Genomic DNA, 26,955 nt, shown 5'->3' with positions numbered 1-26,955 from the left:
GTGTAAAGATGAAGAAAACCGAAAAATTACCCACGCCCGTGTGACTTCACAGGAGAGCTTCACAGGGGCAAACGCATGCACCTGTGTGCTCTCGAGATAACACTCTATGCTTTTGAATGCCTCCACACGGGTGTGTGGAAATTCCCCACCCCGTGTGTCTAACCTACAGGGACATACTCATGCCCCTGTGGCTTCTCTGTCCAACCGAGAAAATTCTCTAAGTGTTTCACACACTCATGTAGAAATTCCACACGGGTGTGGATTGTCACAGGGTCGACACACAGGGACATCTCCACGCCCCTGTGTTTTCTTAGGATAGAGAGGAACTACATTGCAGAGATCCACACGGTCGTGTGGAAATTACGCATGCCTGTGTGTTTGGCACAGGATCATTCATAGGGGCAGATGGACGTCCCTGTGTATTCTCAGGAAAAATCTCTAATTCTCTGCAGAGAAACACACGCCTGTGTGGAATTAACGCATGGGCATGCGATCGTCAATAGGTCATCTACAGGGGCAAGTCCACGCCCCTGTGTATCCTCTGGATGAGCTTCTCAGTAGAAACACACACCCGTGTGTATTCTCTGGATGACTTATAAAAATCTGCAAGTTCTACAGAAAATTTTTGAACATGTATACAGACTCAGAGCTTGCCCCTACAATGCAAAATACACCAAAGAATCATGCAAAACATGCTCAAATGACCAAGAACTTCACCACACACAATAAAGCACATGAAAACACCAACGATCCACAAGAAAAACATAGCAATGGCATATAAGAATCAAAACACCAACACTAAACTAGGACCTAAAAAAGCAATAAATGCTTGGGTTACCTCCGAAGAAGCGCTTATTTTACGTCACTTAGCTTGACGTACCTCCTCCTTACCTTATGGGGGCTTGAAAAGAGTGTGTTCCTCCTGACTAAACATTGCATAACTACTTCCTTTATACCAAAAATCTACTTGCCGGGGTGGAATATTTGTTGGAGAGTCCAACCATCTTACCTTTGGCCTCTAAGGAAACAATTTGGGTTGGGAATTATCCAATCTTAGCAAAGTTGGGTCATTGGATGGCTTCAATCTCCTAACCATATCTTCTTCCAAACCCAAAATTTCTTTCTTGCAATTTATGAGTTGATCAAACCAAAAGAGAAATACTTGCTCCATTACCTTAGGAGTTCCTTCTTATTCTTCTCTTTCAGCTTGAAAGTAGTATGTCTTCAACAACCCTTCTTGTATCATTTCTTGCTCATAAACACACTGTCGATTCAAGCAATCCTCATTTTAAAAGAAAGGTTCTTCTTGCATCCTCTCAATCTCTACAACATCATACTTGTTTCGCCCTACTTCTTTATCGCCGAGCACTACCACATCATCTATATAAGGAACTTGAATTGCTTGCTCAAATACTTGTTGTTCCTTGTAGAGTGTGTCAAGTATCCCTCCTAAATGATGCTCAAGGTTTTTAAAGGAGGCTTCATAACATCTTAATGTGGTCTCAATATTTTCGACACGAATATCGGTTGCTTCAATAAAATCAGCTAATACTTTTCTCAACTGAAGTGCATCCTCTCCAAGTATCTCACCATTTTGACATTCCTCTTGAGGTGCTTCCCAATGTTGTCTTTCATTATTCTATAATAAGTTTGAGTAGCCCACTTCAATTGGATGATATGTGCTGCAACATGGATTTTTCTACTGTTGTAAAGTAACAATTCTATCAATTTTTTAACTGAGAGCTTCGACCTGAAAATATAGAGCAATGAGTGGATCAATCATCATTTAAGCTCCTTGCAAGAGAAAGTAATATATGACAAAAGAAAACAAAGGAGAATGATGGAAGAATAAAAAAGTATGAAATAAATGAGTGGTAAATACTTAAAATAGCAAAGTGCAAAGTGTCTCTAAAATGCCTATTCCCCGGCAACGGCGCCAAAACCTTGACAACGCCCCTTGCCTGTGAACCACAAGTGCACGGGTTTATAGAAGTAATAAATCCCGGGTGAGTGGGGTATCATATCCACAGGGAATAAGGAATAGAAACACCAAAATTGCTACTTAACTAAGTGGAAATGAAACAATGATGGTGTGGATAAATATCGATGCAAACAAACTAAAGAAAAATAAGAAAGAGAGGCACAAATAAATGAGAGGAAAGGCAATCGATAAAAGTGGGTACTCGGATATTGTTTCTCCTAGGATTTTAACTTCAAGTGCAAAACCAACTATTATGCTTCCTAACTAATGCTTAATGAGTTGTAGACATCCTTAAATACATGGTCCTAAACCTAAGATCAACCGTGACTAACTTTACACTATGTCCCGATAGAGAAATTAACCATTCTCAACACCTCACACTATATAAAGTTGCAAGAAGCTCTAGGGATTCCAAGTGATAAACCCAATTACTATATGTAGATCTAACCCTTTGGTCCAGGTAAAAGACCCCTACTCACAGTTAAGCCCCAGGTGTTAAAGTCACTTCAACGCTTCACTTTGTTGCTCGCGCAACTAAGCCCCAGCGGAGTTCATCCCTTAACCCTTCACTCTATTGTGACCGCAAAGAACTCTTGGAACATGGAGGTAGGATAAATCACACCGGAGGGGAAAAAGGACGCTCCGCTACCTCTTGACTCACCCTCTCGACCCTCTCCAATCTTGCTTTGTCTAATCCTTATGGTGTGTCACTCACTCACAAGGATTACCAATGTATACTCTCAACCCTAGTGTCACTCTAAGTAAGAAATCATTCAACAAGCATTCAAGATTGGAACTTAATTAAAGACATCAATTAAGGAAAGCATAATGAAAGGTTAACGAAACAAATACATCCTAGGGTTCACAAATCCAAGTACCCACTAGGGATTTTAGCTCTCCATGGAGCAAGATACAATCAATAATGAAATCTTGGAAGGAACATATTTTTTGGTGGGATCTTGGAAGGAACAAACATGAAGATACTATTCTTTCCTTATGATGAGCATTACTTTTATCAGGTTTAAGCGATAATACATATGTATTTGTGTTCTTTTGTGCATGTAGGGTTGTGAAGCTAAGTATTAAGAAAAGAAGCCAAAAGTAGATCGTGAATGCACTATTTGGTGGAATCTTGGAAGGAACGAACGTGAAGACACAAGTGGGGCACTAAGATATGTGAATGTGTGCCAACCTCCATGTATTCATGCCATTACAATGAGTTGGAGGGGTATGAAGGCAGTCATATTTGCATATCCCAACTTGTGAAATGATAGCAAGATCTTCACCAATGAAGCTGTTTATTAAAGAAGCGACGTGATCGATGACATAAATGTGTGGTCGTTTATGTTGCCTCTATGAAAAGTGGATCCAATTACTGTAGCAGTTACTGTTTATAGCCAGACGAAAATCAGAATTCTAGAGAATCCACACGGGTGTGTGGAAATTCCACAGGGGCGGGTGGAACATCCACATGCCCTTGTGGATGCCCGATTCCAACATATTTAAAGCCGTTTTCCAGCCTGATTTCAGGATCTTTTTTCCCATCTTTTCTCCATCTTTGGAGAGGCCGTCAGCTAGGGTTTGAATGGCTTTTGACACGTCTTTAGAGTGGTTCTCCAGATTCGACACCGTGCTTCACTTGGAAAAAGGTTATTAGGGGAGCTTTCGTCGGCACCGATCCGGTGAGGTGTGCCCTAGGCCGGACAAGGGGACCTTTAGAGAAGACGAGGCTACTTCATAAGACCATTGACACAAATACCGAGGGGGTTTTCCTATGGATTGCTTATCTTTACTTTCAATTTCATTGTTTATTGTATTGTGCACCATGAAGATCTAAACCCCCTAGTGGGTACTTTGATTTTGTAAACTGATAAGTTCCCCTTGCATATATCCCGCAAGTACACGGGTTTGTCGAAGTAATAATCCCGGATGAGCGGGTATCGAATCCACAGGGAGTAGGGAATAAAAACACTTAATTTGCTTCTTAGCTATGTAAAAGATCAGTAGTGACAAGTGTGATAATGATTCAATTCTCAAGAGTAAAAACAACAAGTAAGAGAGCACGAGTAAAAGATGAGGTAAGGCAATCAATAAAGATGGGTACTCGGATCATGCTCCTCCTAGGGAAACCGTTTCAAGTGCAAGAACCCTTTATTATGCTTCCTAATCAATGCAATGGTGAGTCATGGAAATCCTTAAATACATAGTCCCAAATCTAAGTCAACTTTGCCTAAATCTAAGGTCATGGAAAGATTAGATAACCTCTCAACCTCACACTCGAACAGAGTTGCAATGAGCTCTAGGAATTCCAAGTGATAAATCTCTTCCTAATTATAGACATAACCGTTTGGTCCAGGTGGAAGGTCCCTAACCACAGTTAAGCCCTAGATACTAAGATCACCTCAACGCTTCACTCCGTTGCAGGCACAACTAAGCCCCAGCGGAGGGTCATCCCTTAGACCATTTACTCTATTATGGCCGCAAAGAACTCAAGGAGCGGAGGTAGAATCTATCACGTAGGAGGGGAAAGGGGACGCTCCTGTACCTCTCGACTCACCCTCTCAACCCTCTCCAACCTAGCTTTGTATAACGCTCGTGGTGTGTTACTCACTCACAAGGTTACCAACAAGAACTCTCAACCCTAGTGTCACTCTAGGGGAAATGTTCATACAATTAAGCATTCAAGGTTGGAACTCACAATAAACATCAATTAATTGAAAGCATAATAAAGAGATTCAATGAAACAAATACATCCTAGGGTTCACAAATACCCAAGTACCCACTAGGGGTTTAGCTCTGCATGGAGCTAAGTACAATCAAAGAAATAGAATGTAAAAGCAATGAATCCATAGAGAAACCCTCTCAATAGTCATGTCAATGATCTTGTGGAAAGTCCTCTACTCGTCGTCCAAGGATTCCCTTGTCCGGTATAGGATAGGCCTCGACGGAAGCTCCTCTACCAACCTTCTTCCAAAGGAATGTCAATGTCGGAGTTGTAGAACCTCTCCAAAATCCTAGCCAATACCTCTCAAAACCCTAGCCGAAGCCCTCTCTCCAGTTGGGGAAAAGATGGAGAAAAGAATACTGAAATCGGGGCTGAATTCGGGTTTAAATAGGGCTGGAATCGGGCATCCACATGGTCCTGTGGATTCTTCACACACCCTTGTGGAATTTTTTCCACACGCCCGCGTGGATTCTCTGTTTAGTAGTTTTCTTAGCATGCTGTGAACAATGCTTATACAGTACTTTGCTACAGTATTGCTATAATGCTCTGCTACAGTATCCGGCCTGAAATACTTCCCGAATCCATACTTTCATCGAGGTAACGCAAACGGGCACATGTTTTCATCATGGATCGCTTTGCTTCTTCAATGACGGATAAGTTGATGGAGATCTTGTTCTTATGTGCATAAGTCGGAATGCTTGAGTGTGACTGCCCTTGTGCCCCTCCAAATGGTTGTGCTAACTCAAATACGAGGAGGTTGGCACACACTCTAGCATCTCACACCCGACCTATGTCTTCGCGTTTGAACCTTAGCAAGATTTCCTCTAAAATCGGTGCATTATGATCCACATTGGCTTTTTTCCTTCATAATTGGTTTCACAACCCTACCTACATAAAAGTAACATAAAAACACACATATTAGTGTAAAAACCTGAGAAAAGTAATACTCAACATAAGGAAAGAATGCTTCGCATTCATATCGCACAAGCACTTATCATAAACCCTAGGATGTTATTTTTTCTTTGACCTTCCATTATGCTTTCCTTAATTGATGTTTTAATTGAATTCCAATCTTGAATGCTTGTTGAATGATTTCTCCCCTAGAATGACACTAGGGTTGAGGGTCAATATTGGTAATCTTTGTGGATGGGTGACATGCTATGAGGGTGAGTCGAGAGGTACCGGAGCATCCCCAATCTCCTTCAAAGTGATTTATCCTACCTCCATTTCCTAGAGCTCTTTGCGGTTACAATAGAGTGAAGTGCTAAGGGATGAACTCCGCTGTGGCTTAGTTGCATGAGCAACAGAGTGACGCGTTGAAGTGACTTTAGTATCTCGGGCTTAATTGTAACTAGGGGTCTTTCACCTGGACTAAAGGGTTAGATCTACACATAGGAATATGGTTTATCACTTGGAATCCCTAGAACTCCATGCAACCTTGTGCAGTATGAGGTGTTGAGACTGAGTGATTTCTCCACCGGGACATAGTGTAGGGTTACTCACGGTTGACCTTAGGTTTGGGACCGTGTGCGTTAGGATTTCCACGACTCATTAAGCATTAATTAGGAAGTATAATGGTAGGTATTGCACTTGAAGCATAAGTCCTAGGGGGAGGATTGTCCGAGTACCCCAGTTCTATCGATTGCCTTACCTCTCAGTTACTTGTGCCAATCATTCTTGTTTCTTTTATTTCTATTTACATCACATCTTATCAACACAATAATTATTCATCTTCACTTGGTTAAGTAGCAATTTAGGTATTTTTATTCCCTACTCTCTGTGGATACAATACCCCACTCACTTGGGATTTATTACTTCGACAAACCGTGCACTTGCGGGTCACACGCAAAGGGCGTTGTCAAGTTCTATGTAATAATATACATTATGAAAATAAAAAAAAAGGCAAGACTTGTGTGGTTAAGGGTGTTTTTCTCATGATGATAATTAATCACAAAATAGGTGTGATGTTACTGTTATTTAGTTAATATATTTTGAGTAATATATGAACAAATTGTTTGAATTACTTGCTTAAATTAAATCTTTTAAAAGTTAATTTATAGACTTAAAAATTTTATTAATCAAAACAAATAAAAAAGCATGAGATATTACCAATGCAAATTTTTAACACATATAGATTGCAAATGTTTGTGTGAGTTTTGATGAAATACTGTAAGATGAGATTGTGTTGAAAGTAGGGAAAGGAATTTCAACAAAAGATCAATATCATGGTTGTTGGACAAAATTGTAAGAATTTTAAGGGTTTTTTTTTTTGCACAAATTATGAAAATAATTTGATATCAATATATTTGTATAAGCACACCAAATATACATAAAAATGGGATATATTGGTATAGCAGAGTAGATAGAGCTTCTAGTATCATCGATATACAAGGATATATTCGTAATATTTATAATATTATAGGGAGTAATATATAATTATAAACAAATAAAGGGCGTATCAATCAAAAAATTCACATTAACGGTTTATCTAAATTAAAACTAATTTCAATTAGTATGTTAAATATCTTAGTATAGCCATTTCTAGATAATATACTTATATATGGAAAGATTGCATTTACAAAAACATTAGTGTCCTAGTTTCTAAATAATGTATATGAAAAGATTATTTATATATATATTGATTGTGCTTGCCCGCAAGTGTACGGGGTCACCAAGTAATACCCTGTGAGTGACACACGGGTCGTATTCCATGGGGCTAAGGAGCTCCTATTACTCCTCCATTACTTACTTTCTAACCTTACAACTTAAACATGGTATTTCACTCTAATACATGCAACAATGCTAATAAATCATAAGTATAACAATTACAAGGCAAGAAATAACTCACAAGAGCAATGATGATGATAAATAGGCCTAGGGATGAGGATCCCCATGAGGGGTCATCATGATATATGGATGCATAAGAACAATATGGCAAGGGTGATTTAGACCGATGATCTCAAAATTGGTTCAACCCCAATCTCTTGACGGTTAAACACTAATCCCATAAGAATAATGACAAGGATATCTCCCTAATCACATTCCTATGATTGTATTAAGCGAAGGAAGATCAAGCAATAAGGATATACTTAACCTAAGTCCATCCTTATAATTCGGAGGGGCTACCAACATCAAATTTCTAGGCATGTCGATACAAGAATACCCCTTCTAGCTCTTTCATGATCTAGTACATTCAAGTAGGTCACATCTACACGTACAACTCAATAAAGAACTAAGGATCTCTCCATTTTATAGTTCTAGACATGAAGAACAATGAGCCAAACCATAAATCAAACCAATGCATTCCAAAATAAAAGTATAGCATCCACAATACATGATGAACCCCCCAAGGTTCACCTACATCCGGTGACCTTGGGGGTCTAGTGTGCCATCATACAAACAAGAATCACAAACTCAAGAAACATAAGAAATAAAAGCATAAATGCCACTCCCTAGTCTGAATGATGGTGAAGAAGAACTATGCCAGCCGAATGACGCTTCCTCTAGCCCAAAGAATGTCGAATATTCCTCCTCCATTGATGATGAAGCTCTCCCCTTGAAGGTCAAGCCCTTGATCACCTCCAAGCCTCAAGCTAAACTCTCCCCAAGATGATGTCTTTATTTCTCCTTTCCTATCCAAAGTGTTAGCTGCCCAAAATGTCAAAAGTCCCCCAAGAATGGCCTCCAAATGCCCTCTTATACCCCGGTATACTCCCTATCCAAACCAGCCCATATGCTCTCAAAATAGACCCAAAACACCATCAAAATGGACTCCATACTGGCGGTATACCGGCTCAAATTGGCCTCCATACTGGCGGTATACTGGCTCAATGAGCTCCTTGTTGAGGCAGTTTGGGGTAGGCAAAAGTGCACTTCAGCTCACGTAATAGTATCCAGACTGGCCCAATGAGTACCTGATTGAGCCAGCATGCTTCAAACACATTATCCTCTTCTCTGGCTATAGTAATCATCCCGGGCTCAATCCAGGGCAGCAATGAGGCCATTTTCCATGGTTCAATTCCCGACTCAAAAATAATCCAGGTGCTAAAGTGGAAGCTACAGTGCTTTTGCTACAATACCGCTCCAGCTACAGTATCTGCTGCATTGAATATGCTACAGTACCATGACCTGGTTTTCTTTTCTTTTTTGCCTAAATTGTATCTTCGTGTCTAATAAGTGCTTGTGCGATATGAATGCGAAGCGTTCATTCCTTATGTTGAGCATTACTTTTCTCAGGTTTTACATTAATATGTGTGTTTTTTTATGTTACTTTTATGCAGGTAGGGTTGTGAGGCCGAGTATGAAGGAAATAGGCCAATGTGGATCATAATGCACCTATTTTGGAGGAGATCTTGCTAAGGTTCAAATGCGAAGACATAGGTCAGGTGTGAGATGCTAGAGTGTGTGCCAACCTCCTCGTATTCGAGTGAGCACATTCATTTGGAGTGGCACAAAGGTAGTCACACTCGAGCATTCTAATTTATGCATATAAGAACAAGAGATCCACCAACGTGTACATCATTGAAGAAGCAAGTGATTCACGACGTAAACGTGTGCCCGTTTGCATTACCCCAATGAAAGTATGGAATTCGGGAGTATTTCCGGCAGAGTACTGTAGCAGGCAATGTATTAAAACACTGTAGCAAGTAATGTAGCAGCCCGGCCGAGAAATCAGAGAAACAGAGAATCCACACGGGCGTGTGGAAATTATCCATGCCCGTGAGGAAATTCCACAGGGGCGTGTGACATCATACACGCCCGTGTAGTCGCCCGATTCCAGCCCTATTTAAAGCCGATTTCAGCCCCGATTTCAGTATTCTTTTCTCCATCTTTTCCCCAACTTGTGAGAGGGTTTCGGCTAGGGTTTCGAGGGGTATTGGCCAAGGTTTTGGAGAGGTTCTAAGGCTCCGACATCATGATTCCATTAGGAAGAAGGTTGGTAGGGGAGCTTCGATCGAGGCGTATCCTATACCGGATGAAGGAATCCTTGGACGACGAGTAGAGGACTTTCCACAAGACCATCGATACGACCATCGAGGGGGTTTCTTTATGGATTCATTGCTTTTACATTCAATTTCTTTGATTATACTTAGCTCCATGGAGAGCTAAACCCCTAGTGGGTACTTGGGTGATTGTGAACCCTAGGATGTACTCGTTTCATTGAACTTCTTTATTATGCTTTCAATAAATTGATGTTTATTGTGAGTTCCAACCTTGAATGCTTGATTGTATGAACATTTCCCCTAGAGTGACACTAGGGTTGAGAGTTCTTGTTGGTAACCTTGTGAGTGAGTGACACACCACGAGCGTTAGACAAAGCTAGGTTGGAGAGGGTGAGTCGAGAGGTACAGGAGCGTCCCCTTTCCTCTCCGATGTGATAGATTCTACCTCCATTCCTTGAGTTCTTTACGGCCATAATAGAGTAAATGGTCTATGGGATGAACCTCCGCTGGGGCCTAGTTGCGCGTGCAATGGAGTGAAACGTTGAGGGGATCTTAGTATCTAGGGCTTAATTGTGGCTAGGGACCTTCCGCTTGGACCAAAGGGTTAGGTCTATAATTAGGAAGCGATTTATCACTTGGAATCCCTAGAGCCCATTGCAACTTTATTCGAGTGCGAGGTTGAGAGGTTATTTAATCTCTCCTCTGGGACATGAGTAGAGTTAGGCATAGTTGACCTTAGATTTGGGACTATGTATGTAAGGATTTCCACGACTCACCATTGCAGTGATTAGGATGCATAATAGAGAGAGTTCTTGCACTTGAAACGATTTTCCTAGGTGAAGCATCATCCGAGTACCCCATCTTTATCGATTGCCTTACCCTTTTCTTTATTCTTGCTCTCTCACTTGTTTCTTTTATTATTGAGAATTGAATCAATTTCACACCAATCACTATTGATCTTCCACATAGCTAAGAACCAAATTAAGTATTTTCATTCCCTACTCCCTGTGGATTCGACCCCGCTCACCCGGGATTATTACTTCGACAAACCCGTGCACTTGCGGGATATAAGCAAGGGGTACTTGTCAGTGTCCTCCATGGCGTTTCTGTGCCCTGTAAAGCAAATAACACACGACTAAGCACAAAACGGGCATCAATCCTTATAGAAATACATGCTAAATACATCAAATATATACACTAAAATATGTACATTTACACACTTATCAAATATCCCCACACCTAAGCGTTTGCTTGTCCCCAAGCAAACAAATCATGAAGAACAAGAGAAATGATAAATGGCTAATGTATTACTTCCGCCTCAAATAAGTACAAGACCCTAGAAGCATTGGAAAATGACAACTAGATAATGAGTTACAAAACATTAAGCACAACAAAAAGATCCTGTCTCACCTCTTATATGTCTGTGTCTTGTGTGTGAATCTTGTATTTCATCTACCTTGATATGGTCTAGCCTACTGACTTCAATCGGTACAGCTCTAGATGCTAATCACTCCACATGCAAAGAGTACTAAGTCTTAAAATGCTAAGTGCTACTTCAATAAACAAGTAAGATCCTTCCAAGTCCTGAACTTGAACTAAATCCCTTTTCCTTTTCAAAGCCTCTAGTAGGTAGTCAACAAGATCACTAGGGTTTTTATTTTCATTTCATTTCATCATTCATTTTTTTCCGAGTCAGACTAACATAGACTGCACAAGGAAATCTTTCTTGAGGGTGCACATGCTGGTTAGGCATAAGAGCCACCCAACTACTCGATTACAGTCTACATAGACGCATTCATGCTCCATTAGTAGAGGAATACTAACATAGACTCATTTTTCTTTTTCTCATTTCATTATTTTCTTTTTCATTCATTTTCATTTTATTTTTTTTTCACATTTTCTTTTTCACATTCACCCTAGATCACGTCTTCAGACTACTCTATATGCCACAAAACTAGGGCTAGCACAACAAGACTTAGAAGTTCTTAAGAGTTCATTGAATAAAAGAACTTAATACTCTAAGACCAAATACTCAAAGTTGTGTGTTAAGCATATAAGAGAGTTAGAGTAGTCAAGTTGGCTATTCCCAGGGCATCAACACAAGATTCAGTGCACAAGACAATACTAGAGGTGAAACAAGACTCAATAAAGCATAATAACAAATATGTAACTCAAATCAATCATTAATCCATGCTAGAAGAGTCTTACAATAATGAACAAGCCATCATGGGTAAACTAGCATGCAAATAATACCCCAGATCAAAAGATACACCCATCCCCACACCTAGTGTTGTACATTGTCCCCAATATACACTAGTCATGAAAAACATAATAATATATGCAATGAAAACAATGGAGGAGGGTGGAACGAACTTCCCTGGTGGAATCTTGTGCACACGGCGAGATGTGACCCGAACAAAGGGTGTTGCAAGCTTTCCATGTCTGGTCCGGCTTCCATGGAATGTGGAGAGGCTCACCAAGCTCCCTTAATGCCCTGTAAGGCATAAAGGGGTATCATCATTCAAAATAAAAATTGAAATTGCATAAACTAAATACTAAGGAGTAGCCAAACACAAATATACTAGATAAAAGGAAGCAAAGTTCAACACAAGGTTGGTAGGGCATCCCCTTCCCAACTTATTAAAATAAAACAAACACACTTGCAACAAAAGTAAAACAAAGAAACAAGCTGCAGAATAAAAACAAGTGTCCATGCTCAAAAGTGAAAGATATCATCAAAAGGTGCTGTAGATGGCGAGGCGATGGAGCAGGAAGCTGTAGTGTCCTGTGAGGATGATCCACGGGAGATGACAAACTACTGGAAATGCTCTGTGAGTTGGTGCTGACCCTCTAAAACCTGGTAAATCTGTCCTCGCATCTCGTGCTGCTCGTGACGGATAGCCTGAATGTCATCCTCCATAGTCTTAAATCTAGAGTCGAAGTCTGATTGGAATAAAGTGCCAGGAGGGTCCTGAGTGGGTGCTCCATCAGATTCGGTCTCTGACTTATCATGGTTATGCTGACTGGATTCTCCTGTGGTCAAGTGTGAAGCAAGTCTGCATATGCCACTCTTTTTCTCTAACAAACCAATTGCTCGCAAGACAGGCGCTCCAAGAGGTGCCACATCCCCGACTATAGTCATGCCTTGAGTGCGGTCCAACAAATTCATACCGCGGATTAATCTTGTGATGTAGGGCCCTGCAAAGATAGATCCCAGATGAACAAACTAACCCTGATGAATGAACGATTCAGCAACAAGATGCCCAAGATGGATAGGATACTCCTCGAGGATGCCATACATGGTGAACAAGTCGGATTGTGTAACTACACCCGTGCTGTCTTTCCGACCTCCAATAGAGCGTGAGATGAGAGCATGAATGTATCTGTGGAGGGGATTCACCAAACGAGTAGCCTTCCGTGTATTTATGGTGTCACTAGGTGCTAAGGACTTCCAATATTTGCTTGCACTCATGCCAAATGGATAATCAATGCGGGACCGATTAAGCAATGACGCGCTAATGAACTCATCATCATAAATTCCCATGTATTTTGCAAACTCCATGTGGTTCTTTTAATGAATCTTGCCAAAATCTTGGAACCTAATGGCACCTTGTCGTCGAATGAGAACACTCCTCTCATCTTTCTTCGCCTCAAATGTGCTCAACATCTCCAATGTGAGTTGGCAAAAAGTAGGTTCATCGATTGAAAATAATTCCGTCCAACCATTTTGAGCAAATAAATCTTTCACTTGCTCATCCCACCAGATTGCAATCAATATGCCAAAAAGTACCAAATGGTTTGGTCTTTAAATTTTCATAGCGAGACTTGTGAAGAGAACAAGAGAAATAGGGTTCTTCGGGGGTGTGAGAGTCGTTCCTCGGCCGTTTAGAAATGAGTTTCTTGACGTGTGGCATTCCTACATCAATAATAATTCAAGTAAGAATTAAAGGAATCCAAGAGGGTGCATAATGTGGCATGAAAATGGATAAAAACATGGTGAAACTCAAGAGAATAGGATCCATACGGGCATATGGAGCCCGTATGGATACTATTCAACTTGCAAGAGGCTCCCATCATCATGAATTTGAAAACATTTGTACATGAATTCAAGATAATTCAAAGACATGATGTTCATACCACACAATACAAGCTAAAAGCTTGAAATAATCCTCACAAAAGCTCAAGAAAGCAAGAAGAAAAGAAGAGAAAAATTTCATGCCATCAAGTTTCTTACCAACAAAAGCTTGAGAGCACTTGAGTTTAGCTTGAAGAAGAACACTAGATCTACTTCCCACGGGGTTGAGGAGATGATTTAGAACAAGACTTGGTGATATTTAGTCATGGTTTTATGGATAATGAAGATTAGGGTCCGTTTAGAGAAGAAGAAGAATGAATAGAGAGAAAAGGTGGCAAGGTTCCCATGTAAAATATGACTCCATACGGCCTCAATGAGGTGCTCATTGAGGCCGTTTGGTTTAGTTCAAATTTTCTGGAAAATCCAAATGGCCTCAATGAGGAGCTCATTGAGTCCGTTTGGAGCAAGCCAAACTTTCTGGAAAAATCCAAACGGCCTCAGTGAGCTCCTCATTGAGGCTGTTTGAACTTAAAATTATGATTTAAAGCTTTGAATGCTTCTCCAAACTCGTGGGCATGGATACAAAGTGTTCTAAAATCATCTCCAACATGAAATAATGGTTCAAAAGTTCGATCTAATGCATGAAATGATAGCCAAAACAAGTGTTACTCAACAATAAAAATAAGTAAACAACCACATGGACAATGATCATGATAAATAAAACAATGAGAGCATGGACTTATTCAAATTAATAACTCCAAGAGAATACAAAAAATAACAAGAACATGAACAGAAATAACACACAAACATCAAAATAAACCCCCGAATGCTTGGGTTGCCTCCCAAGAAGTGCTTGTTTAACGTCATGAGCCTGATGTACCTTTTCACTTACCTCACGGGGGTTCGAAAAATTTGAAATTACCCATGGTCATCTTCAAATTTTTGGTGTTTCTTCCTGGTAAAATCAAGGACATCAATGAATGAATTTCACATTTTTCATGAATGAAGGGAGGTGAAGATTTTACCTTCTTTTCTTGAGGTGTTGGATGAGAATGAGTGATACCTTTCTTCTTTTTTCCCCGGACCTCCCTCCAAATTTTTTTCAACATTGAATCTTTCTTTTCTTTCTCTTTGGCATTGGTACACATAACCTTCTCCTTTGGTTTCTTCAAATTAGAACATGGAAGAGGAGAGTGAGGTTCTTCTTGATCTTCATTTCCTAGCTCTCCTAAGTACTCATCCAATGAATTCAATGATAATACCTCCTGCACACAATCAGATATTAAAAGTTCAGTTTCATCAACAAAATAAAGCATGTCATCATGGTCTAAGGAGTGTTTCATGGCCACCGGTAGAGTGTACACTGCTTCTTCCTCTCCAACCCTTAATGTTAATTTTCCTCCTTTAAGGTCAATTAGAGTACCGGAGGTAGTGAGGAATGGCCGACCAAGAATCAATGGTTTCTCCACATCTTCATAAATATCCATGATGACAAAATCCACAGGGAATACAAATTTGTCCACCTAGACAATCACATCCTCCACAATCCCACGAGACTTCCTTGTTGATCGATCCGCCAATTGTAAAATCATTCTCGTGGGTCTAAGTTCATCCAAACCAAGCTTCAAATACATGGTATAGGGCATAACATTAATGCTCGCCCCTGAGTCTGTAAGTGCATTTTCTTGAACTACACCCTCAAGTACACATGGGATTATGGAGCTTCCCGGATCTTTCAATTTTTGTGGGAGCTTGTTCTCCAAAATGGCCAAGCAATTTCCCGTGAGTGCAACTGTGCCCTATTCTTCCAATTTCCTCTTGTTTGTTAGCAATTCTTTTAAAAACTTGGTATACTTGGGTATTTGAGTTAAAGCTTCCACTATCGGGATGCTTATGTGGAGTTGCTTGAAGATGTTAATGAATTTTCTGAATTGCACATCCTTCTTATCTTGTTTCAATCTGGCCGGGTAGGGGATTGGAGGTTTGTACTCAGATGGCTTTGATAAACCCTTTGGTGGAATTTCCTTGTTTTCACCTTGCTTGTTTTTCTCAATGACTTTCTCAATTAAGTTGGGGTCTTCCACTTCGGCTACCCCAGTTTCCTTGACACTTGGGTTAACTCCGACCATTGTCTCAACTTGTCTCCCGCTTCTAAGGGCAATGGCCCTCAAGTGCTCTCTTGGGTTCTCCTCAGTGTTGCTAGGAAGACTGCCCCACTTGATGTTCAAGTGATTATACAGAAGCTTGAAGATTTCTCAAAATGGAGCCTATCTCATTAAACTGTTTGGCATGTTGAGCAAGCTGAGCATTCACCTTACTGAACTGAGTATCCATACTGCTGGTTATGCTATTAAACCTTGATTCAGTGTTGATCATGAACTTGGCAAGCACATCTTCAGTAGTGAACCTCTTCTCTAGCACTGGTTGTTGTATTTGGGGACCTTGTGGAGGTGTTGCAGCTTTTTGTTGTTGCCCCTGATTCAATGAAAAGTTCGGGTGGTACTTCCACCCCGGATTTTAAGTCGAGTTGTAAGGATTCCCTTGTGGCCTTTGCCCCCCATATAATCAACATTCTCAATTGGGGTGATGGAGGAGCTAGCAATAGGACATTGGGAAACAACATGCCCTCCACCATAAGTGCTACAACTCATTACTGACTTTGACTTCGAGCTACTACCCATGAGCATGTCTAGCTTTTGAGATAACACATCAACCTTTGTGGAAAGAGCATCATTAGCATTGATTTCATAAATTCTGGCCCCTTTTTGTGGTGCACCTCTTGAGGCCCAATGAGACTCATTGCTTGCCATTGATTCAAGGAGTTGCTTGGCTTCATCGGGGTACTTGTTGCTAAGAGATCCACCCGCTGAGGTATCAATTAATTGACGAGTTGCATAGTTCAACCCTTTGTAGATTATCTGAACCCGCATCCAAGAAGCAAAGCCATGATGGGGACATCTTTGAAGAAGGTCTATGAATCTCTCATATGCCTCAAATAATGTCTCCGACTCTCCTTGCTTAAACACTGAAATTTCTTGTCTTAGCTTCGCCGCTTTGCTAGGAGGAAAATACCTTCCCAAAATTTTTTCAACCATATCTTTCCATGTTCTGATCGATCCAGGTGGTAAGGATATAAGCCACCGATATGCCCCATCTCTCAAACTAAAAGGGAATAGTCATAGCCGGATCGCATCGTTAGTCACCCTGTTTATCTTGAAAGTGGAACATATATGAAGGAAACGGGAAAGATGATCATGGGCATCTTCATTTTCAAGACCATTAAATTGGACTGAATTTTGGACCATGCCGATGGTGCTTGCCTTGATTTCAAAATTGTTTGTGGCAATGAATGGTGCTTGAACACTGAATTCTTCAACCGTGAACTGTGGTCATTCATATTCGGATAAGGTACATCTTTCTTCGGCCATGATTATAGATTTTGCGTCCTCAATTTCGATGTTTCTTTCACTAGTCCTTTCACCCACTTCTCTAAGTCATTGATGCAAGGTTCTTTCAATTTCACTGTCAGGTTCAACTAGATTTGATGGATTTGCTCGTGTCATGGACTGTACCTTGCAAAGTCAAGAAAGATAAAGAAAGTTAAGCTCAAAAAGAAATTAGACAAAAGAAAATAAGAAATAAAAGAAAAGAAAAAATGGTTAGAGCCACAAGCTAGAAGTTTCCTAGAGTTCCTTAAGTCCCCAACAACGAAGCTGATAAGTGCTTGTGTGATATGAATGCGAAGCATTCTTTCCTTATGTTGAGCATTACTTTTCTCGGGTTTCTACATTAATATGTGTGTTTTTATGTTACTTTTATGCATGTAGGGTTGTGAAACCAATTATGAAGGAAAGAAGCCAATGTGGATCACAATGCCCCAATTTTGGAGGAAATCTTGCTAAGGTTCAAACGCGAAGATATAAGTCGGGTGCGAGATGCTAGAGTGTGTGCCAACCTCCCCGTATCTGAGTTTGCACAACCATTTGGAGGGGCACAAGGGCAGTCACACTCAAGCATTCTGACTTATGCACATAGAACAAGATCTCCATCAACTTATCCATCATTGAAGAAGCAAAGCGATCCACGGCATAAACGTGTGCCCGTTTATGTTACCTCGATGAAAAGTGGATTCGGGAGTATTTTTTTGGCAAAATCACTGTAGCAAATCACTGTAGCAAATCACTTGGAATCCCTAGAGGTCATTGCAACTCTATGCGAGTGCGAGGTGTTGAGATTGTTTGATTTCTCCTCCGGGATATGTGTAGAGTTAGGCATAGTTGACCTTAGATTTGGGACTATGTAATTAAGGATTTTCACGACTCACTATTGCATTGATTAGAAAGCATAATTGAGGGTTCTTGCACTTGAAATGATTATCCTAGGCGAAGCATTATCCGGGTACCCCATCTTTATCGATTGCCTTACCTCCTTCTTTACTTTTGCTCTCTTACTTGTTGCTTTTATTGTTGAGAATTGAATCATTTTCACACTTATCAATATTGATCTTTCGCTTAGCTAAGAATCAAATTAAGTGTTTTTATTCCCTATTCCTTGTGGATTCGATACCCGCTCACCCGGGATTATTACTTCAACAAACCCGTGCACTTGCGGGATATACGCAAGGGGACCTTGTCAGGCGCCAAAAACTTGATTGTGCTTGCCTGCAAGTGTACAGGGTTGCCAAGTAATACCCTGTGAGTGACACACGGGTCGTATTCCATGGGGCTAAGGAGATCCTATTACTCCTCCATCACTTACTTTCTAAACTTATAACTTAAAAATGGTATTTCACTCTAATACATGCAACAATGCTAATAAATCACAAGTATAACAATTCCAAGGTAAGCAAGAACTCACAAGAGAAATGATGATGATAAACAGGCTTAGGGATGAGGATCCCCATGAGGGGTCATCATGATATATGGATGCATAAGAACAATATGGCAAGGGTGATTTAGACCGATGATCTCAAAATTAGTTCAACCCCAATCTCTTGACGGTTAAACACTAATCCCATAAGAATAATGACAAGGATATCTCCCTAATCACATTCCTATGATTGCATTAAGCGAAGGAAGATCAAGCAATAAGGATATACTTAACCTAAGTCCATCCTTATAATTCGGAGGGGCTACCAACATCAAATTTCTAGGCATGTCGATACAAGAATACCCCTTCTAGCTCTTTCATGATCTAGTACATTCAAGTAGGTCACATCTACACGTACAACTCAATAAAGAACTAAGGATCTCTCCATTTTATAGTTCTAGACATGAAGAACAATGAGCTAAACCATAAATCACACCAATGAATTCCAAAATAAAAGTATAGCATCCACAATACATGATGAACCCCCCAAGGTCCACCTACATCCGGTGACCTTGGGGGTCTAGTGTGCCATCATACAAACAAGAATCACAAACTCAAGAAACATAAGAAATAAAAGCATAAATGCCACTCCCTAGCCCGAATGATGGTGAAGAAGAACTATGCCGGCCGAATGACGTTTCCTCTAGCCCAAAGAATGCCGAATGTTCCTCCTCCATTGATGATGAAGCTCTTCCCTTGAAGTTCAAGCCCTTGATCACCTCCAAGCCTCAAGCTAAACTCCACACAAGATAATGTCTTCGTTTCTCCTCTCCTTTCCAAAGTGTTACCTTCCCAAGATGTCAAAAGTCCCCCAAGAATGGCCTCAACATGCCCTCTTACACCCCCGCTATACTTCCTCTCGAAACCAATCCATATGCCCTTAAAATAGACTCAAAACACCCTCAAAATGGCCTCCATAATGGCGGTATATCGGCTCAAATTGGCCACCATACTGGCGATATACTGGCTCAATGAGCTCCTCATTGAGGCAGTTTGGGGTAGGCAAAAGTGCACTTCAGCTCACGTAATAGTATCCATACTGGCTCAATGAGCACCTGATTGAGCCAGTATGCTTTAAACACATTATTCTCTTCTCTGGCTACAATAATCATCCCGGGCTCAATCCAGTGCAGCAATGAGGCCGTATGCCATGGTTCAATTCTTGACACAAAAACACTCCAGGTGCTACGTGGTTTTCTTCTCTTTTTTGCTGAAATTGTATCTTCATGTCCTCCACGGCGTTTTTGGGCCCTACAAAGTAAATAACACACGATTAAGCACAAAACAGGCATTAATCCTTATAGAAATACATGCTAAATACATCAAATATATACACTAAAATACGTAGATTTAGACACTTATCATATATATATACATTACATCCTTTAAATAACGTCTTCTTGCGCGCAAGTTCAACCTTAATGATACCCTTTTCGAGCCAATTACTTTAACTTCTGTTAAACAAGCTTAACAACCTTAATGATACCCTTTTCGAGACAATAAAAGTTTACGGGGGTTTCTTGACAAAAAAATTATTAATGTGTGCTTTGTTTAAACTAGGACTGGGCTACCTACCATAATTATTCTATCTACATAGCCTGCATAGGGTTGTTAATTTACCTCGGACCTATAAGGGAACCCGATTCTTGACAACGCCCCTTGTGTGTGGCTCGCAAGTGCACGGGTTTGTCGAAGTAATAAATCCCAAGTGAGTGGGGTATCGTATCCACAGGTAGTAGGGAATAAAAATTCTAAAATTGCTATTTAACTAAGAAAAGATGAATAATGATTATGTTGATAAAGTGTAATGTAAGCAAAAATAAAAGAAACAAGAACGAGAGGCTCAAGTAAGTGAGAGGAAAGGCAATCGATAGAAGTGGGGTACTCGGACAATGCTCCTCTTAGGACTAATGTTTCAAGTGCAAGACCTATTATTATGCTTCCTAACTAATGCTTAATAAGTCGTGGAAATCCTAAAGTGCATGGTCAAAAACCTAAGGTCAACCATGACTAACTCTACACTATGTCTCGGCGGAGAAATCGCTCAATCTCAACACCTCACACCATACAAAGTTACATTGAGTTCTAGGGATTCCAAGTGATAAACCCTGTTCATATGTGTAGATCTAACCCTTTAGTCCAGGAGAAAGACCCCTAGTCACAATTAAGCCTCAGATACTAAAGTCACTTCAGCGGGGAAAGGGGCCGCTCTGCTACCTCTCGACTCACCCTCTCAACCCTCTAAAATCTAGCTTTGTTTAACTCTCGTGACATGTCACCCATCCACAAAGGTTATCAAGATGAACTCTCAACCCTAGTGTCACTTTAAAGGAGAAATCTTTCAACAAGCATTCAAGATTGAAACTCAATTAAAAACATCAATTAAGGAAGGCATAATAAAAGGTAAAAAAAAAAACATTAACATCCTAGGGTTTACAAAATCCAAGTACCCACTAGGGGGTTTAGCTCTCCATAGAAAAAGATACAATCAACAATGAAATCGAAAATAAAACAAGTAATCCATAGGAAAACCTCCTTGGTATTCATGTCGATGGTATTGTGGAGTAGCCTTTTATTCTCCAAAGGTCCAATTGTCCTACCTAGGACACACCTCACCAGATCGGTGCCGATGAAAGCTCCCCCCACAACCTTCTTCTAAGCGAAGCATGGTGTCGAATCCGTAGGGCCACTCCAAAGACTTGCTAAAATCCTCTCAAAACCCTAGCCGAAAGCTTCTCAAAAGATGGAGAGAAGTTGGAGAGAAGGGTGAAAAGATTCTCCAAAAATTGGGCTCAATCGCGGCAAAAATAGGGCTGGAATAGGGCATCCACACCCCCCGATGGATTCTCCACACGGGCCTGTGGAATTTCCATACGGGCATGGATAATTTCCACACACCCGTGTGGATTCTCTGGAAATATGATTTTCGGGCGGCTGTGAACAGTAACTGCTACAATGTCATGCTGCAGTGATTTGCTACAGTACCTTGCTATAGTGCTCCACCCGAAACACTCCCAATTGCACACTTTTCATCAAGGAAACATAAACGGGCACACATTTATGTCGTTGATCACAACTCTTCTTCAATCAAAGTCCTCATTGGTGAAGATCTTGCTATCAATGCACAAGTTGAGATACGCATATGTGACTGCCTTCGTGCCCCTCCAACTTATTATAATGCCTTGACTACATGGAGGTTAGCACACATTCACATATGTTGGAGTCCCACTTGTGTCTTCGCGTTTGTTCCTTCCAAGATTCCACCAAATAGTGCATTCACGATCTATTTTTGGCTTCTTTTCTTAATACTCAGCTTCACAACCCTAAATGCGCAAAAGAACACAAATACACATGTATTAGCACTTAAACCTGATAAAATTAATGCTCATCATAAGGAAAAAACACTTCGCATTCTTAACACACAAGCACTTATCAAACTCCCCCACACTTAAGCTTTTGCTTGCCCTCAAGCAAAAATAAAACATTGAAGCAAAGAAGAAGGAAAAAATTGAAAGTGCTTGGCCTTAGGTTCACCAAAGCGTGTAAGGAGAGTATTCTACAAGAAAGGGAATTTTCAACACTGAATACGAAAAATCAATGCTCTAGCTAAAAACTTGAATAAAAAAGGACAACAAACCCGACATCGTGTAAGTGTGTGTAAACTCACTCAAGTAAACCCAAAGTATACTCCTCAAAGTTCTAAGTATAAGTGACTTATTTATCTACAAGCATAACAAAACAAAAGGATGGTAGTAGTTTCACACATCCTCTAAGGTAGCCCTTTCCGAAGAGGCCGCTAAGGTGGCTTTCATACTTTCGAGGTGGTAGCTCTTTCTACTGGAGTGGTAGCTTTCACTCATCCCATGAGATAGCTTTTCTCTTATTAGGGCATAACTAGTATCCAACTTATGAGAGTAGCTTCATACTTCATAGGTGGTAGCACTTTCCACCCTCAATACACAACTAAACAATCTATTTTTTTTCTTTCTTTTCACTTTCCATTCTTTTTAATAGCAAAATGGAACAAGAAACAAAACTAATTACTCCCTTAAATATCAAACTTGAGTTTCCAAAAGAGTTTTATAAGTGAGTGGTGCAGAAATATTAATCAGGTAAAAATTCCTAGAAATTCAAGTCAAAACTAGAGCATGAGAACATTCAATGTTAAAATTTCTCCTAAACTCAAGAATACAAACATTGCAATGATAAGTGTCTAAATGTAGGTGTTTTCATATATGTATCGTATGCACTTTGCATGTATTTTGTGAGGTTTGATGCCCGCTTTCGCGCTTAATCGTCTATTATTTGCTTTGTAGGGCATATGGAAGCCATGGAGAACAAGAAGATATCATTTTTGGCAAAAAAAGAGAAGAAAAATAGAATTTTCATACTACCCCCATACTACCCAAGATGGGGGGCAGTATGCATCGTAAAGGGACTGGATTGATTTGGTGTTCTGTCCAGATTTCCATACTACCCAAAGATACTGGGGCCATATGGAGGCTGTATGCACCCCGTATGGAACGCGAATCTAGGGTTTCTGAGTGCTATACAACCCCCATACGACCCCTATACGGCCCGTATGCCCTCGGGGGTATATATACTCACTTTTAGGGCTGATTAAAGGACTTTTGGTTGGCCGACTTTTGGGAGATCATTTTGGGAGATTTTGGGCGACCTTGGGGAGGAGAAGAAGGGCAAGAAAGCTAGAAGATCATTCAAGCCCAAGGTCCAAGGCTCTCAAGGCAAGAAGGCAACATCATTCAAAGGGGAGATCGATCACGACTTGAAGGAAGGAGAACCGCTGCTAGAGGAAGCGCCATTCGGCATTCCTTTGGCAGGGGAAGCGTCATTCGGCATATTCTCACCTCAACCTTCACCATTTCATCTAGGGAGTGTCATACTATGTCTTTGTTTCATGTTTTGCTTGATTGTATGCTTTGTTATGAGATGATGATGACACTAGACCCCCAAGGCCACCGGGTGTTGGTGAACCTTGGGGGGTTTTTATCATGTATTTTGGATGATTACTTGTTAATTCTATGCTTGGGTATTTTTTTGAGATCTAATCCATTGTTTTTCATGCTAAGTGTTACACCAAGGAGAAATCCGTAGCTCTTTTTATGAATGATGCATATAGATGTGACTTGCTCGCATGTATTAGGGTCATGAATGGATTAGAAGGGGGATACTTGTATCATCACGCCGAGAAATTGGGTGTTTGGTAGCCCTCCATGTAGGTTTAATCCGAAGAAGAGTAGGTTTATTCCTAAGCGAGATTTCCTTGTACTTAATGCAATCGTAGGGAATGTAGATTTGGAAGAAATTCCTATCTATGTTCGTATGGGATTAGGGTTCAATCGCCGAGAAATTGGGGTTGTTCTAATCTTGGAATCTCATGGTCCAATTTACCCTTGCATCTTTTAAATCATCATCCATGTTGCATGATAACCCCTCAAGGGGATCCACATCCATAGGCCTTTGCACTTCATTGATTCTCTTGCTTGCTTATTGCTTGTTCTCTCTAATTTGCTAGCAAATCTTGTGTTTAGTTTTATTTGTATTTAGTAGAGTAAAATCCATCACTTAAGATCTTAGGCTAGATAATAGCTCGAGAAGGAGTAATAGGAGATCCTTAGCCCCGTGGAATACGATCCTCGTGTCTTTGCACGAGGTATTACTTGGCGATCCCGTACACTTGCGGGGAAGCGATCAAGTTTTTGGCGCCGTTGCCGGGGACCATTAAGGAATTCTAGGAAACTTTTAGATTATTATTCTAGCCATTTCATTCTTTACTCATTTGTTGTTTTTCTTTTCCCTTGATCTTAACTCTCTATCATTTTTTCTTGGTTGTGCAAGGTACTGTGCATGACACGGTCGAATCCGTCGCCTTTGATTACACCGGATAGTGAAATTGAAAGAACTTTGCGTCGGAGATTGAGAGAAGTTGGTGAAGGGTCGGGTACACGTAACATCGAAATTGAGGATAGAGTGTCTCACAATCATGGTCAAGAACGACGTACTTTTATCCGAAATATGAGAGACCCCAATTCACGGGTGATGAGTTCAGTGTTCAAGCACCGTCAGTGGCATCCAACAACTTTGAAATTAAAGCAAGTACAATCGGCATGATCCAAAATTCAGTCCAATTCAATGGTCTTGCCCATGAGGATGTGCATGACCACCTTTCCCGGTTCCTCCAAATTTGCTCTACATTCAAGATCAATGGGGTGTCGGACGATGCTATCCGCTTTGAGACTATTTCCATTCAGTTTGAGAGATGGAGCTTATCGCTGGCTTTACCTCATTGTCTCCGGGATCTATTAAAACATGGAAGGACATGGTGGAGAAGTTCCTTGAAGATATTTTTCCGCCAAGCAAAGCGCTGAGTTGAGGCAAGAAATTTCAGCCTTTAAACAAAGGGAGTCCGAAACATTGTTTGAAGCTTATGAGAGATTCAAGGATCTCCTTAGAAGGTGCCCCCACCATGGTTTTTGCTTCATGGATGCGAGTACAAATCATTTACAATGGGCTAAATTATGCTACTCGCCAACTCATTGATGCTCACGGCGGGCGGTTCCCTTTAGCAACAAGTACCCTCGATGAGGCCGAGCAATTACTTGAGTCAATGGCAAGCAATGAATCACATTGGGCCTCAAGGGGACCTTCACAAAAGACTGCTGGGCTTTTATGAAGTAAGTAGTGATAATGCCTTAGCCGCAAAGGTTGACGTGTTGACTCGAAAGATTGATCTTCTTATGGGCGTAGTTCAAGACCCGAATCGGTGCTAAGTTGTAGTACTTTAGGTGGTGGGCACGGTGCAGCCCAATGTCCGATTGCTAGCTCGTCTGCTGCATCCGCTGAGAATGTGGACTACATTGGGGGCAACGCAATCAAGGGAACCCATATAGTTCAATCTTACAATCCGGGTTGGAAGAACCACCCAAATTTTTTTCATGGAACCAAGGCCAACAACAACAAAGAGGTGCACCACCTCAAGGATCTCAATTTCAACAACCGCCATTGAGAAGAAGTTTTTCCACTCAAGAGATCCTTGCCAAGTTCATGCTCAGCACTCAATGACAGGTTCAATAATCTAACTAGTAGCATGGATGCACAATTTGGCAAGGTGAATGCTCAACTCACTCAAAGACGCCGAATAGCTTTAGTGAGATAGGTTCTATTTTTGAGAAACCTCCAAGCTTCGTGAAGTCACTTGAGCATCGAGTAGGGGAACTCACAAAGGCAAATTCTGAACGTCCCCTAGGGTGTCTTCCGAGTAACACGGAAGAAAATCCAAGGGAGCACTTAAAAGCCATTGCTCTTAGAAGCGGGAGGCAAGTGGAGACAAGGGTCAAAGTTGACCCGAGTGTCAGGAAAAGTGGGGTAGCCTCCGGGGAAGACGCCAAGCTAGTTGAAGAAAACAGTGAAGACAAAAATCTGGGCATAAATGACAAGTTCCAACAACAAGGACCACCAAAAATCATCCGAGTACAAGCCTCCGATCCCCTATCCAACAAGATTGAAGCATGACAAGGAGGATGTTCACTTCGTAAAAATTCATCAACATCTTCAAACAACTTCATTTGAACATCCCGATAGTTGAAGCGTTGACTCAAATGCCAAAATATGCCAAGTTTCTAAAAGAGCTCCTCACAAATAAGAGAAAGTTGGAAGAAGAAGGCACGATTGCACTTACGGGAATTGCTCGGCTATTCTAGAAAAGAAGCTCCCACAAAAGTTGAAAGATCCGGGTAGTTTCATTATTCCATGCATGCTTGAAGGTGGAGTCCAAGAGAATGCTCTAGCGGACTCGGGGCTAGCATAAACGCCATGCCCTACACCATGTATTTGAAACTTGGCTTGATGAATTAAGGCCCACGAGGATGACTTTACAGCTAGGTGATCGATCAACAAGAAAAACCTCGTGGGATTGTCGAAGATGTGATTGTGCGAGTGGATAAATTTGTTTTTTTCCGGTGGACTTTGTCATCATGGACATAGATGAAGATGTGGAGATACCACTAATTCTTGGCCGACCATTCCTCAAAGACCTCGGGTGCCTTAATTGACTTGAAAGGAGGGAAGTTGACGTTAAGAGTCGGAGAAGAGGAAGTGGTGTACACTTTGCCAGCTGCCATGAAACATTCTTTAGATCATGATGACACACTTTATTTCGTTGATGAAACTGATAGGTTGATTTCTGATTGTGTGCAGGAGGTGCTCTCTTTAAACCTTTGGATGAATATTTGGGGGAGTTGGAGAACGAAGAAGAAGAAGAACCTCATCGTCATCCTCCAATTCACAATTTGAAGCCACCAAAAAGAGAGGGTATCCTGTACTAATGCTAAAGAAAAAAAGA

General features: G+C 40.8%; 2 non-coding genes across 2 annotated transcripts; one reads left to right on the top strand and one right to left on the bottom strand.

Annotated features, from left to right (window-relative positions):
* Positions 1-16,664: 16,664 nt before the first annotated feature.
* On the top strand, positions 16,665-16,771 carry LOC120274209. The gene has a single exon (XR_005540743.1). It is a non-coding gene; the product is annotated as a small nucleolar RNA R71 (small nucleolar RNA).
* An 8,209-nt stretch (positions 16,772-24,980) lies between these two features.
* LOC120274319 lies at positions 24,981-25,087 on the bottom strand. The gene has a single exon (XR_005540847.1). It is a non-coding gene; the product is annotated as a small nucleolar RNA R71 (small nucleolar RNA).
* Positions 25,088-26,955: the final 1,868 nt, after the last annotated feature.

Source organism: Dioscorea cayenensis, chromosome 12 (genome assembly GCF_009730915.1).
Source record: "Dioscorea cayenensis subsp. rotundata cultivar TDr96_F1 chromosome 12, TDr96_F1_v2_PseudoChromosome.rev07_lg8_w22 25.fasta, whole genome shotgun sequence".
Classification (NCBI taxonomy): domain Eukaryota; kingdom Viridiplantae; phylum Streptophyta; class Magnoliopsida; order Dioscoreales; family Dioscoreaceae; genus Dioscorea; species Dioscorea cayenensis.
The sequence above is the reverse complement of the archived record's forward strand: the minus strand, read 5'-3'. Positions and strand labels throughout refer to the sequence as shown.